The sequence below is a fragment of the Schistocerca nitens genome, unplaced genomic scaffold (assembly GCF_023898315.1).
Source record: "Schistocerca nitens isolate TAMUIC-IGC-003100 unplaced genomic scaffold, iqSchNite1.1 HiC_scaffold_291, whole genome shotgun sequence".
NCBI classification, from domain to species: domain Eukaryota; kingdom Metazoa; phylum Arthropoda; class Insecta; order Orthoptera; family Acrididae; genus Schistocerca; species Schistocerca nitens.
In genome coordinates, this window is record NW_026045829.1 from 123,487 (window position 1) to 135,233 (window position 11,747).

The 11,747-nt window shown below is 51.1% G+C and overlaps 10 non-coding genes across 10 annotated transcripts; all 10 read right to left on the reverse strand.

Annotated features, from left to right (window-relative positions):
* Positions 1–917: 917 nt before the first annotated feature.
* Positions 918–1,036, reverse strand: LOC126225899 (5S ribosomal RNA). The gene has a single exon (XR_007543776.1). It is a non-coding gene; the product is annotated as a 5S ribosomal RNA (ribosomal RNA).
* Positions 1,037–2,025: 989 nt separating this feature from the next.
* On the reverse strand, positions 2,026–2,144 carry LOC126225914 (5S ribosomal RNA). Its single transcript, XR_007543785.1, has one exon. It is a non-coding gene; the product is annotated as a 5S ribosomal RNA (ribosomal RNA).
* Positions 2,145–3,133: 989 nt separating this feature from the next.
* LOC126225900 (5S ribosomal RNA) lies at positions 3,134–3,252 on the reverse strand. Its single transcript, XR_007543777.1, has one exon. It is a non-coding gene; the product is annotated as a 5S ribosomal RNA (ribosomal RNA).
* Positions 3,253–4,241: 989 nt separating this feature from the next.
* On the reverse strand, positions 4,242–4,360 carry LOC126225901 (5S ribosomal RNA). Its single transcript, XR_007543778.1, has one exon. It is a non-coding gene; the product is annotated as a 5S ribosomal RNA (ribosomal RNA).
* A 989-nt stretch (positions 4,361–5,349) lies between these two features.
* LOC126225903 (5S ribosomal RNA) lies at positions 5,350–5,468 on the reverse strand. Its single transcript, XR_007543780.1, has one exon. It is a non-coding gene; the product is annotated as a 5S ribosomal RNA (ribosomal RNA).
* Positions 5,469–6,457: 989 nt separating this feature from the next.
* Positions 6,458–6,576, reverse strand: LOC126225915 (5S ribosomal RNA). The gene has a single exon (XR_007543786.1). It is a non-coding gene; the product is annotated as a 5S ribosomal RNA (ribosomal RNA).
* Positions 6,577–7,565: 989 nt separating this feature from the next.
* Positions 7,566–7,684, reverse strand: LOC126225904 (5S ribosomal RNA). Its single transcript, XR_007543781.1, has one exon. It is a non-coding gene; the product is annotated as a 5S ribosomal RNA (ribosomal RNA).
* Positions 7,685–8,673: 989 nt separating this feature from the next.
* LOC126225905 (5S ribosomal RNA) lies at positions 8,674–8,792 on the reverse strand. The gene has a single exon (XR_007543782.1). It is a non-coding gene; the product is annotated as a 5S ribosomal RNA (ribosomal RNA).
* Positions 8,793–9,781: 989 nt separating this feature from the next.
* On the reverse strand, positions 9,782–9,900 carry LOC126225917 (5S ribosomal RNA). The gene has a single exon (XR_007543788.1). It is a non-coding gene; the product is annotated as a 5S ribosomal RNA (ribosomal RNA).
* Positions 9,901–10,889: 989 nt separating this feature from the next.
* On the reverse strand, positions 10,890–11,008 carry LOC126225906 (5S ribosomal RNA). The gene has a single exon (XR_007543783.1). It is a non-coding gene; the product is annotated as a 5S ribosomal RNA (ribosomal RNA).
* Positions 11,009–11,747: the final 739 nt, after the last annotated feature.

The window sequence follows — 11,747 nt, forward strand, 5'->3', positions numbered from 1 at the left end:
GCCGCATTTGACGAAAGCACCTCCTTCCGCAACAGCGAGTTCCTCGAGGACGGCGCGGAGTGCGCGCCCGACGTCCCAGCAGAACGATTGCCGAATTGGCGAGCGCGCCGTCGCGTGTGTGAGACGCACAGCTGCTCGTAGCACCTCCTGTCATTCGCTTGTCGCGTGCAACCTTCGACACTCGCGGAAGGCGTATCTCGTCCCTGGTGTCCAGGCGTATGCTCTGTGCGGGGTGTGGCAGTGTCGTGCTGGAGGGCGCCACTGGTAGCGATGTGAGCTTCCTCGCCTCGCTTCGCCTCACACCGGGTGTTTGCATAGTTGGCAGTGCATTCGCACCTTTCCTATCCCTGTCCCCGTACCGACTTGGCCCGACTTTGCTCGACTGCCGCTCGCTGCCGCTCGGGTCGTGGTCCATATGACGGCGCAAGCACGACAAACGTCTGCGGGACTAGACGACGCGACTAAGGAATAAATTTATGATTACAAATCAAATTTGGAACTGTACAGTGCAGCACAACAATAGGCGCTGACGCATTTCAGGGCAGATTCGTACTGTTTTATCGTTTTCAAAGACTTCCCGGCAAACTTCGTTAGCACATTCTCCCTCAAACTGAGTTAATTACCGCATTATCGTACCGTTGCATTACTTTAAAATGCTTAAGAAAGCATCTTTGTCATAACAGAAAGGTAGTATGAAACGACTGCTGGCAGGATGGCGGCTTAAAAAGGAAAAAATGCAGGGGAGCCAAAAGTACCATTTTTATTGGTTCATTTTTATTTTATTTTATTTTTTTTTGTTTTCGCACCATTACAGTAGTTTAAAATGCTTAAGGAAACGTCTTTGTCACAACAGAAGGGTAGTATCGAAAGAGGGCTGGCAGGAGTAGCGATATAAAAAGGAAGAAAAAAAGAAGGGGAGCCAACAGCACCCGGTGGTCCCAGGCGGTCACCCATCCAAGTACTAACCGGGCCCGATGTGGCTTAACTTCGGTGATCGGACGAGAACCGGTGTATTTAACATGGTATGGCCGTTGGCGTACATATACTGTAGGCGCACGGCAGAATTCGCATTCGGCTCTTCTCCCAACACACAAAATGTTAGTTTTCGGCCGCATTTGACGAAAGCACCTCCTTCCGCAACAGCGAGTTCCTCGAGGACGGCGCGGAGTGCGCGCCCGACGTCCCAGCAGAACGATTGCCGAATTGGCGAGCGCGCCGTCGCGTGTGTGAGACGCACAGCTGCTCGTAGCACCTCCTGTCATTCGCTTGTCGCGTGCAACCTTCGACACTCGCGGAAGGCGTATCTCGTCCCTGGTGTCCAGGCGTATGCTCTGTGCGGGGTGTGGCAGTGTCGTGCTGGAGGGCGCCACTGGTAGCGATGTGAGCTTCCTCGCCTCGCTTCGCCTCACACCGGGTGTTTGCATAGTTGGCAGTGCATTCGCACCTTTCCTATCCCTGTCCCCGTACCGACTTGGCCCGACTTTGCTCGACTGCCGCTCGCTGCCGCTCGGGTCGTGGTCCATATGACGGCGCAAGCACGACAAACGTCTGCGGGACTAGACGACGCGACTAAGGAATAAATTTATGATTACAAATCAAATTTGGAACTGTACAGTGCAGCACAACAATAGGCGCTGACGCATTTCAGGGCAGATTCGTACTGTTTTATCGTTTTCAAAGACTTCCCGGCAAACTTCGTTAGCACATTCTCCCTCAAACTGAGTTAATTACCGCATTATCGTACCGTTGCATTACTTTAAAATGCTTAAGAAAGCATCTTTGTCATAACAGAAAGGTAGTATGAAACGACTGCTGGCAGGATGGCGGCTTAAAAAGGAAAAAATGCAGGGGAGCCAAAAGTACCATTTTTATTGGTTCATTTTTATTTTATTTTATTTTTTTTTGTTTTCGCACCATTACAGTAGTTTAAAATGCTTAAGGAAACGTCTTTGTCACAACAGAAGGGTAGTATCGAAAGAGGGCTGGCAGGAGTAGCGATATAAAAAGGAAGAAAAAAAGAAGGGGAGCCAACAGCACCCGGTGGTCCCAGGCGGTCACCCATCCAAGTACTAACCGGGCCCGATGTTGCTTAACTTCGGTGATCGGACGAGAACCGGTGTATTTAACATGGTATGGCCGTTGGCGTACATATACTGTAGGCGCACGGCAGAATTCGCATTCGGCTCTTCTCCCAACACACAAAATGTTAGTTTTCGGCCGCATTTGACGAAAGCACCTCCTTCCGCAACAGCGAGTTCCTCGAGGACGGCGCGGAGTGCGCGCCCGACGTCCCAGCAGAACGATTGCCGAATTGGCGAGCGCGCCGTCGCGTGTGTGAGACGCACAGCTGCTCGTAGCACCTCCTGTCATTCGCTTGTCGCGTGCAACCTTCGACACTCGCGGAAGGCGTATCTCGTCCCTGGTGTCCAGGCGTATGCTCTGTGCGGGGTGTGGCAGTGTCGTGCTGGAGGGCGCCACTGGTAGCGATGTGAGCTTCCTCGCCTCGCTTCGCCTCACACCGGGTGTTTGCATAGTTGGCAGTGCATTCGCACCTTTCCTATCCCTGTCCCCGTACCGACTTGGCCCGACTTTGCTCGACTGCCGCTCGCTGCCGCTCGGGTCGTGGTCCATATGACGGCGCAAGCACGACAAACGTCTGCGGGACTAGACGACGCGACTAAGGAATAAATTTATGATTACAAATCAAATTTGGAACTGTACAGTGCAGCACAACAATAGGCGCTGACGCATTTCAGGGCAGATTCGTACTGTTTTATCGTTTTCAAAGACTTCCCGGCAAACTTCGTTAGCACATTCTCCCTCAAACTGAGTTAATTACCGCATTATCGTACCGTTGCATTACTTTAAAATGCTTAAGAAAGCATCTTTGTCATAACAGAAAGGTAGTATGAAACGACTGCCGGCAGGATGGCGGCTTAAAAAGGAAAAAATGCAGGGGAGCCAAAAGTACCATTTTTATTGGTTCATTTTTATTTTATTTTATTTTTTTTTGTTTTCGCACCATTACAGTAGTTTAAAATGCTTAAGGAAACGTCTTTGTCACAACAGAAGGGTAGTATCGAAAGAGGGCTGGCAGGAGTAGCGATATAAAAAGGAAGAAAAAAAGAAGGGGAGCCAACAGCACCCGGTGGTCCCAGGCGGTCACCCATCCAAGTACTAACCGGGCCCGATGTGGCTTAACTTCGGTGATCGGACGAGAACCGGTGTATTTAACATGGTATGGCCGTTGGCGTACATATACTGTAGGCGCACGGCAGAATTCGCATTCGGCTCTTCTCCCAACACACAAAATGTTAGTTTTCGGCCGCATTTGACGAAAGCACCTCCTTCCGCAACAGCGAGTTCCTCGAGGACGGCGCGGAGTGCGCGCCCGACGTCCCAGCAGAACGATTGCCGAATTGGCGAGCGCGCCGTCGCGTGTGTGAGACGCACAGCTGCTCGTAGCACCTCCTGTCATTCGCTTGTCGCGTGCAACCTTCGACACTCGCGGAAGGCGTATCTCGTCCCTGGTGTCCAGGCGTATGCTCTGTGCGGGGTGTGGCAGTGTCGTGCTGGAGGGCGCCACTGGTAGCGATGTGAGCTTCCTCGCCTCGCTTCGCCTCACACCGGGTGTTTGCATAGTTGGCAGTGCATTCGCACCTTTCCTATCCCTGTCCCCGTACCGACTTGGCCCGACTTTGCTCGACTGCCGCTCGCTGCCGCTCGGGTCGTGGTCCATATGACGGCGCAAGCACGACAAACGTCTGCGGGACTAGACGACGCGACTAAGGAATAAATTTATGATTACAAATCAAATTTGGAACTGTACAGTGCAGCACAACAATAGGCGCTGACGCATTTCAGGGCAGATTCGTACTGTTTTATCGTTTTCAAAGACTTCCCGGCAAACTTCGTTAGCACATTCTCCCTCAAACTGAGTTAATTACCGCATTATCGTACCGTTGCATTACTTTAAAATGCTTAAGAAAGCATCTTTGTCATAACAGAAAGGTAGTATGAAACGACTGCTGGCAGGATGGCGGCTTAAAAAGGAAAAAATGCAGGGGAGCCAAAAGTACCATTTTTATTGGTTCATTTTTATTTTATTTTATTTTTTTTTGTTTTCGCACCATTACAGTAGTTTAAAATGCTTAAGGAAACGTCTTTGTCACAACAGAAGGGTAGTATCGAAAGAGGGCTGGCAGGAGTAGCGATATAAAAAGGAAGAAAAAAAGAAGGGGAGCCAACAGCACCCGGTGGTCCCAGGCGGTCACCCATCCAAGTACTAACCGGGCCCGATGTGGCTTAACTTCGGTGATCGGACGAGAACCGGTGTATTTAACATGGTATGGCCGTTGGCGTACATATACTGTAGGCGCACGGCAGAATTCGCATTCGGCTCTTCTCCCAACACACAAAATGTTAGTTTTCGGCCGCATTTGACGAAAGCACCTCCTTCCGCAACAGCGAGTTCCTCGAGGACGGCGCGGAGTGCGCGCCCGACGTCCCAGCAGAACGATTGCCGAATTGGCGAGCGCGCCGTCGCGTGTGTGAGACGCACAGCTGCTCGTAGCACCTCCTGTCATTCGCTTGTCGCGTGCAACCTTCGACACTCGCGGAAGGCGTATCTCGTCCCTGGTGTCCAGGCGTATGCTCTGTGCGGGGTGTGGCAGTGTCGTGCTGGAGGGCGCCACTGGTAGCGATGTGAGCTTCCTCGCCTCGCTTCGCCTCACACCGGGTGTTTGCATAGTTGGCAGTGCATTCGCACCTTTCCTATCCCTGTCCCCGTACCGACTTGGCCCGACTTTGCTCGACTGCCGCTCGCTGCCGCTCGGGTCGTGGTCCATATGACGGCGCAAGCACGACAAACGTCTGCGGGACTAGACGACGCGACTAAGGAATAAATTTATGATTACAAATCAAATTTGGAACTGTACAGTGCAGCACAACAATAGGCGCTGACGCATTTCAGGGCAGATTCGTACTGTTTTATCGTTTTCAAAGACTTCCCGGCAAACTTCGTTAGCACATTCTCCCTCAAACTGAGTTAATTACCGCATTATCGTACCGTTGCATTACTTTAAAATGCTTAAGAAAGCATCTTTGTCATAACAGAAAGGTAGTATGAAACGACTGCTGGCAGGATGGCGGCTTAAAAAGGAAAAAATGCAGGGGAGCCAAAAGTACCATTTTTATTGGTTCATTTTTATTTTATTTTATTTTTTTTTGTTTTCGCACCATTACAGTAGTTTAAAATGCTTAAGGAAACGTCTTTGTCACAACAGAAGGGTAGTATCGAAAGAGGGCTGGCAGGAGTAGCGATATAAAAAGGAAGAAAAAAAGAAGGGGAGCCAACAGCACCCGGTGGTCCCAGGCGGTCACCCATCCAAGTACTAACCGGGCCCGATGTGGCTTAACTTCGGTGATCGGACGAGAACCGGTGTATTTAACATGGTATGGCCGTTGGCGTACATATACTGTAGGCGCACGGCAGAATTCGCATTCGGCTCTTCTCCCAACACACAAAATGTTAGTTTTCGGCCGCATTTGACGAAAGCACCTCCTTCCGCAACAGCGAGTTCCTCGAGGACGGCGCGGAGTGCGCGCCCGACGTCCCAGCAGAACGATTGCCGAATTGGCGAGCGCGCCGTCGCGTGTGTGAGACGCACAGCTGCTCGTAGCACCTCCTGTCATTCGCTTGTCGCGTGCAACCTTCGACACTCGCGGAAGGCGTATCTCGTCCCTGGTGTCCAGGCGTATGCTCTGTGCGGGGTGTGGCAGTGTCGTGCTGGAGGGCGCCACTGGTAGCGATGTGAGCTTCCTCGCCTCGCTTCGCCTCACACCGGGTGTTTGCATAGTTGGCAGTGCATTCGCACCTTTCCTATCCCTGTCCCCGTACCGACTTGGCCCGACTTTGCTCGACTGCCGCTCGCTGCCGCTCGGGTCGTGGTCCATATGACGGCGCAAGCACGACAAACGTCTGCGGGACTAGACGACGCGACTAAGGAATAAATTTATGATTACAAATCAAATTTGGAACTGTACAGTGCAGCACAACAATAGGCGCTGACGCATTTCAGGGCAGATTCGTACTGTTTTATCGTTTTCAAAGACTTCCCGGCAAACTTCGTTAGCACATTCTCCCTCAAACTGAGTTAATTACCGCATTATCGTACCGTTGCATTACTTTAAAATGCTTAAGAAAGCATCTTTGTCATAACAGAAAGGTAGTATGAAACGACTGCTGGCAGGATGGCGGCTTAAAAAGGAAAAAATGCAGGGGAGCCAAAAGTACCATTTTTATTGGTTCATTTTTATTTTATTTTATTTTTTTTTGTTTTCGCACCATTACAGTAGTTTAAAATGCTTAAGGAAACGTCTTTGTCACAACAGAAGGGTAGTATCGAAAGAGGGCTGGCAGGAGTAGCGATATAAAAAGGAAGAAAAAAAGAAGGGGAGCCAACAGCACCCGGTGGTCCCAGGCGGTCACCCATCCAAGTACTAACCGGGCCCGATGTTGCTTAACTTCGGTGATCGGACGAGAACCGGTGTATTTAACATGGTATGGCCGTTGGCGTACATATACTGTAGGCGCACGGCAGAATTCGCATTCGGCTCTTCTCCCAACACACAAAATGTTAGTTTTCGGCCGCATTTGACGAAAGCACCTCCTTCCGCAACAGCGAGTTCCTCGAGGACGGCGCGGAGTGCGCGCCCGACGTCCCAGCAGAACGATTGCCGAATTGGCGAGCGCGCCGTCGCGTGTGTGAGACGCACAGCTGCTCGTAGCACCTCCTGTCATTCGCTTGTCGCGTGCAACCTTCGACACTCGCGGAAGGCGTATCTCGTCCCTGGTGTCCAGGCGTATGCTCTGTGCGGGGTGTGGCAGTGTCGTGCTGGAGGGCGCCACTGGTAGCGATGTGAGCTTCCTCGCCTCGCTTCGCCTCACACCGGGTGTTTGCATAGTTGGCAGTGCATTCGCACCTTTCCTATCCCTGTCCCCGTACCGACTTGGCCCGACTTTGCTCGACTGCCGCTCGCTGCCGCTCGGGTCGTGGTCCATATGACGGCGCAAGCACGACAAACGTCTGCGGGACTAGACGACGCGACTAAGGAATAAATTTATGATTACAAATCAAATTTGGAACTGTACAGTGCAGCACAACAATAGGCGCTGACGCATTTCAGGGCAGATTCGTACTGTTTTATCGTTTTCAAAGACTTCCCGGCAAACTTCGTTAGCACATTCTCCCTCAAACTGAGTTAATTACCGCATTATCGTACCGTTGCATTACTTTAAAATGCTTAAGAAAGCATCTTTGTCATAACAGAAAGGTAGTATGAAACGACTGCTGGCAGGATGGCGGCTTAAAAAGGAAAAAATGCAGGGGAGCCAAAAGTACCATTTTTATTGGTTCATTTTTATTTTATTTTATTTTTTTTTGTTTTCGCACCATTACAGTAGTTTAAAATGCTTAAGGAAACGTCTTTGTCACAACAGAAGGGTAGTATCGAAAGAGGGCTGGCAGGAGTAGCGATATAAAAAGGAAGAAAAAAAGAAGGGGAGCCAACAGCACCCGGTGGTCCCAGGCGGTCACCCATCCAAGTACTAACCGGGCCCGATGTGGCTTAACTTCGGTGATCGGACGAGAACCGGTGTATTTAACATGGTATGGCCGTTGGCGTACATATACTGTAGGCGCACGGCAGAATTCGCATTCGGCTCTTCTCCCAACACACAAAATGTTAGTTTTCGGCCGCATTTGACGAAAGCACCTCCTTCCGCAACAGCGAGTTCCTCGAGGACGGCGCGGAGTGCGCGCCCGACGTCCCAGCAGAACGATTGCCGAATTGGCGAGCGCGCCGTCGCGTGTGTGAGACGCACAGCTGCTCGTAGCACCTCCTGTCATTCGCTTGTCGCGTGCAACCTTCGACACTCGCGGAAGGCGTATCTCGTCCCTGGTGTCCAGGCGTATGCTCTGTGCGGGGTGTGGCAGTGTCGTGCTGGAGGGCGCCACTGGTAGCGATGTGAGCTTCCTCGCCTCGCTTCGCCTCACACCGGGTGTTTGCATAGTTGGCAGTGCATTCGCACCTTTCCTATCCCTGTCCCCGTACCGACTTGGCCCGACTTTGCTCGACTGCCGCTCGCTGCCGCTCGGGTCGTGGTCCATATGACGGCGCAAGCACGACAAACGTCTGCGGGACTAGACGACGCGACTAAGGAATAAATTTATGATTACAAATCAAATTTGGAACTGTACAGTGCAGCACAACAATAGGCGCTGACGCATTTCAGGGCAGATTCGTACTGTTTTATCGTTTTCAAAGACTTCCCGGCAAACTTCGTTAGCACATTCTCCCTCAAACTGAGTTAATTACCGCATTATCGTACCGTTGCATTACTTTAAAATGCTTAAGAAAGCATCTTTGTCATAACAGAAAGGTAGTATGAAACGACTGCTGGCAGGATGGCGGCTTAAAAAGGAAAAAATGCAGGGGAGCCAAAAGTACCATTTTTATTGGTTCATTTTTATTTTATTTTATTTTTTTTTGTTTTCGCACCATTACAGTAGTTTAAAATGCTTAAGGAAACGTCTTTGTCACAACAGAAGGGTAGTATCGAAAGAGGGCTGGCAGGAGTAGCGATATAAAAAGGAAGAAAAAAAGAAGGGGAGCCAACAGCACCCGGTGGTCCCAGGCGGTCACCCATCCAAGTACTAACCGGGCCCGATGTGGCTTAACTTCGGTGATCGGACGAGAACCGGTGTATTTAACATGGTATGGCCGTTGGCGTACATATACTGTAGGCGCACGGCAGAATTCGCATTCGGCTCTTCTCCCAACACACAAAATGTTAGTTTTCGGCCGCATTTGACGAAAGCACCTCCTTCCGCAACAGCGAGTTCCTCGAGGACGGCGCGGAGTGCGCGCCCGACGTCCCAGCAGAACGATTGCCGAATTGGCGAGCGCGCCGTCGCGTGTGTGAGACGCACAGCTGCTCGTAGCACCTCCTGTCATTCGCTTGTCGCGTGCAACCTTCGACACTCGCGGAAGGCGTATCTCGTCCCTGGTGTCCAGGCGTATGCTCTGTGCGGGGTGTGGCAGTGTCGTGCTGGAGGGCGCCACTGGTAGCGATGTGAGCTTCCTCGCCTCGCTTCGCCTCACACCGGGTGTTTGCATAGTTGGCAGTGCATTCGCACCTTTCCTATCCCTGTCCCCGTACCGACTTGGCCCGACTTTGCTCGACTGCCGCTCGCTGCCGCTCGGGTCGTGGTCCATATGACGGCGCAAGCACGACAAACGTCTGCGGGACTAGACGACGCGACTAAGGAATAAATTTATGATTACAAATCAAATTTGGAACTGTACAGTGCAGCACAACAATAGGCGCTGACGCATTTCAGGGCAGATTCGTACTGTTTTATCGTTTTCAAAGACTTCCCGGCAAACTTCGTTAGCACATTCTCCCTCAAACTGAGTTAATTACCGCATTATCGTACCGTTGCATTACTTTAAAATGCTTAAGAAAGCATCTTTGTCATAACAGAAAGGTAGTATGAAACGACTGCTGGCAGGATGGCGGCTTAAAAAGGAAAAAATGCAGGGGAGCCAAAAGTACCATTTTTATTGGTTCATTTTTATTTTATTTTATTTTTTTTTGTTTTCGCACCATTACAGTAGTTTAAAATGCTTAAGGAAACGTCTTTGTCACAACAGAAGGGTAGTATCGAAAGAGGGCTGGCAGGAGTAGCGATATAAAAAGGAAGAAAAAAAGAAGGGGAGCCAACAGCACCCGGTGGTCCCAGGCGGTCACCCATCCAAGTACTAACCGGGCCCGATGTTGCTTAACTTCGGTGATCGGACGAGAACCGGTGTATTTAACATGGTATGGCCGTTGGCGTACATATACTGTAGGCGCACGGCAGAATTCGCATTCGGCTCTTCTCCCAACACACAAAATGTTAGTTTTCGGCCGCATTTGACGAAAGCACCTCCTTCCGCAACAGCGAGTTCCTCGAGGACGGCGCGGAGTGCGCGCCCGACGTCCCAGCAGAACGATTGCCGAATTGGCGAGCGCGCCGTCGCGTGTGTGAAACGCACAGCTGCTCGTAGCACCTCCTGTCATTCGCTTGTCGCGTGCAACCTTCGACACTCGCGGAAGGCGTATCTCGTCCCTGGTGTCCAGGCGTATGCTCTGTGCGGGGTGTGGCAGTGTCGTGCTGGAGGGCGCCACTGGTAGCGATGTGAGCTTCCTCGCCTCGCTTCGCCTCACACCGGGTGTTTGCATAGTTGGCAGTGCATTCGCACCTTTCCTATCCCTGTCCCCGTACCGACTTGGCCCGACTTTGCTCGACTGCCGCTCGCTGCCGCTCGGGTCGTGGTCCATATGACGGCGCAAGCACGACAAACGTCTGCGGGACTAGACGACGCGACTAAGGAATAAATTTATGATTACAAATCAAATTTGGAACTGTACAGTGCAGCACAACAATAGGCGCTGACGCATTTCAGGGCAGATTCGTACTGTTTTATCGTTTTCAAAGACTTCCCGGCAAACTTCGTTAGCACATTCTCCCTCAAACTGAGTTAATTACCGCATTATCGTACCGTTGCATTACTTTAAAATGCTTAAGAAAGCATCTTTGTCATAACAGAAAGGTAGTATGAAACGACTGCTGGCAGGATGGCGGCTTAAAAAGGAAAAAATGCAGGGGAGCCAAAAGTACCATTTTTATTGGTTCATTTTTATTTTATTTTATTTTTTTTTGTTTTCGCACCATTACAGTAGTTTAAAATGCTTAAGGAAACGTCTTTGTCACAACAGAAGGGTAGTATCGAAAGAGGGCTGGCAGGAGTAGCGATATAAAAAGGAAGAAAAAAAGAAGGGGAGCCAACAGCACCCGGTGGTCCCAGGCGGTCACCCATCCAAGTACTAACCGGGCCCGATGTGGCTTAACTTCGGTGATCGGACGAGAACCGGTGTATTTAACATGGTATGGCCGTTGGCGTACATATACTGTAGGCGCACGGCAGAATTCGCATTCGGCTCTTCTCCCAACACACAAAATGTTAGTTTTCGGCCGCATTTGACGAAAGCACCTCCTTCCGCAACAGCGAGTTCCTCGAGGACGGCGCGGAGTGCGCGCCCGACGTCCCAGCAGAACGATTGCCGAATTGGCGAGCGCGCCGTCGCGTGTGTGAGACGCACAGCTGCTCGTAGCACCTCCTGTCATTCGCTTGTCGCGTGCAACCTTCGACACTCGCGGAAGGCGTATCTCGTCCCTGGTGTCCAGGCGTATGCTCTGTGCGGGGTGTGGCAGTGTCGTGCTGGAGGGCGCCACTGGTAGCGATGTGAGCTTCCTCGCCTCGCTTCGCCTCACACCGGGTGTTTGCATAGTTGGCAGTGCATTCGCACCTTTCCTATCCCTGTCCCCGTACCGACTTGGCCCGACTTTGCTCGACTGCCGCTCGCTGCCGCTCGGGTCGTGGTCCATATGACGGCGCAAGCACGACAAACGTCTGCGGGACTAGACGACGCGACTAAGGAATAAATTTATGATTACAAATCAAATTTGGAACTGTACAGTGCAGCACAACAATAGGCGCTGACGCATTTCAGGGCAGATTCGTACTGTTTTATCGTTTTCAAAGACTTCCCGGCAAACTTCGTTAGCACATTCTCCCTCAAACTGAGTTAATTACCGCATTATCGTACCGTTGCATTACTTTAAAATGCTTAAGAAAGC